Below are 2,598 nucleotides of genomic sequence, written 5' to 3' on the forward strand. Positions count from 1 at the left end.
TCACGAAAGCTCATCACCCGACTCATTTCCGGACTTTGTTATCCAAACTCAAGCTGGTATCCTTGGCTCCCACTTGAGTTTGAGGGGAGATGTTAGAGAATCATTAGAATCAATTTATATCCATTAATATCATTTATATTTATATAGCATATCTGTATATTAATTGTAGGATTCTATATCTTTATTACTTTGATTCATCTAGCACCTATAAATACCCGTTATATATTGTACTTTTCATCATACTGAATAATATAAAAAAATACTTTCTTCAGCTTGGTCTCTTGTTTCTAACAGAGCCATATTTTCATATATATAATAATAACTAAGATCACTATTATAATTTGTGAAATCATAATATTTCAAGAAATAATGTATAGAGAACTTAAATGTTGATAAGTTTGGACAACTTTAGAATAGTTTAATATTTATCTTAATCAAATTAATTAATAATTAATTATAATTAATATATTTAAATAAATAAAATAAATTAAATAAAAATATCTCTAAGAATTAATCAAATTAATTTATTGATAAAAATAATTAGTATAATTAATTTGATTTATTGAATTAAAAAAATTAGGGTAAAAAACGTGATTAAGTCATGGGAGTATAAATTTTACGGAAATCAGCCAAACTGAATTCCTAGACACCATTCAACCAGAAGCAAATTTTTATATAATTCGAATCTATACGATTCGAATTATAATTCCATGTAATTCGAGGTGATTAAATTCGAATTATAGGCATGCAAGAACTCCAAGTAGTTCGAAACAACTTGTTTCGAATTAGAAAAGAAGAATTCGAATTAAGTAAATTCGAATTACTAAGAAAGGACAAGCTACACATAATTCGAAACATATTGCTTCGAATTACTAAGGAATGGTAATTCAAATTGAATTGATTCGAATTACTGTGAACCGGAGCTCTATATATATGCTGTGAACTCACGTTGCTCTCATCAAAGAGGTGAGATGGCTAGTGAGGATAGTTTTCTAGTGCTTGTACACCACAGAGGATCGATTAAGAGAAAAACTCGGTCTGGCGTGAAGTTCACTGATAAGGATCCTCTATGTATTATCGTGAGGCCAACGACCGGCTACGATGCTCTCGTTAGCTCTGTGCTGGAGAAGCTTGGTCTGGAAGGAGTGAAAAGGGTTAAGAAGTTTTTCTATCGCATCCTAACCACGGTGCTCCATGATACGGTGAAGTATGATTGTTTCACGATCAGGAGTGATGAGGACTTGCAGGTTATGTATCTTTGCCGTAGGTAGTTTCCCGAGGTGAGGACACCAGAGCTGTTGGCAAAGTTGGTTGATGTGGTATCCAGCTCGGGTGGTTCGAACCGGAATGCCAACACTATAGCCACGGTGGCCGGCTCGAGCTCGAGACTTGCTGTTGCTTCATCCTCCGTTCCTGTGTATGAGCCAGCGATACAGCCTGTCGCCTCCCCATCGTTCGCTGTTGATCTCAGCGGCAATGTTGGAGACGAGGTTAGGTATGGAGAACATCATCTGACCGAATTACGGTGTCCTACACCGGCTGGTGTTGGAGAGGGATTGTTTGATGATCCAGATGATGATGATGTCGAGCCGGATATGATCGCTGATGACAGCGGCGATGATCTTGGAGCTAGTCATCCGAGAAGGGCTACAGGTGGATCTAGTTCTGGCACACAGCAGTACCCACCCCATTTTTCATCGTTGGACCTGGATGCCATGAGGCATGACAAAAATCCTGGGCAGCCTGCTGGATTTGGCGCTAGAGATACGGAAGGGTCTGCCGGTATGACAGAGTTCCAGGTTGGGCAACAATTTCAGGATAAAGATGAGGCGCTGTTGAGTGTGAAGACTTACAGCATCCGCCGAGGGGTACAGTACAAGGTAGTTGAGTCTAACTATCGAAGGTATGTGGGAAAGTGTTCTGAGTTTGGGAATGGGTGTACATGGTTGATTCGGTTGAGTCTCCGGCAGCGCAAGGGCATCTGGGAAGTCAAGCGGTACAATGGACCGCATACCTGTCTCGCCACCTCCATCTCCAGCGACCATAGGAGTTTGGACTACCATGTCATAGCGACATTCATTATGCCAATAATTAGGGCTGATGCATCCGTCAACATCAAGGTGCTTCTAAATGCCACGGCCGCACACTTTGGGTTCAGGCCTACGTATAGGAGGGTATGGATGGCGAAGCAGAAGGCCGTTGCCATCATCTATGGGGACTGGGATGAGTCGTACAACGAGCTCCCTCGGTGGGTGTTAGGAGTTCAGTTGACGATGCCGGGTACTGTAGCAGTCCTCAGGACTTGCCCTGTTCGAGTTGGGGGACAGCTGGACGAGTCTCAGGCTAACTTTCATAGGTTGTTCTGGACTTTCCCCCCTTGTATCGAGGCATTTCATCATTGCAAGCCGTTGGTGAGTATTGACGGCACCCATCTATATGGCAAGTATGAGGGAACGTTGCTTGTCACGATTGCACAGGACGGGAATTCCAACATACTCCCTGTAGCATTTGCACTAGTTGAGAGTGAGAATGCTGAGTCATGGTCTTTCTTTCTCTCCCACCTCCGTCAGCACGTGACACCTCAGCCGGGTCTGTTAG

This window comes from Arachis ipaensis, chromosome B06, assembly GCF_000816755.2.
Source record: "Arachis ipaensis cultivar K30076 chromosome B06, Araip1.1, whole genome shotgun sequence".
NCBI classification, from domain to species: domain Eukaryota; kingdom Viridiplantae; phylum Streptophyta; class Magnoliopsida; order Fabales; family Fabaceae; genus Arachis; species Arachis ipaensis.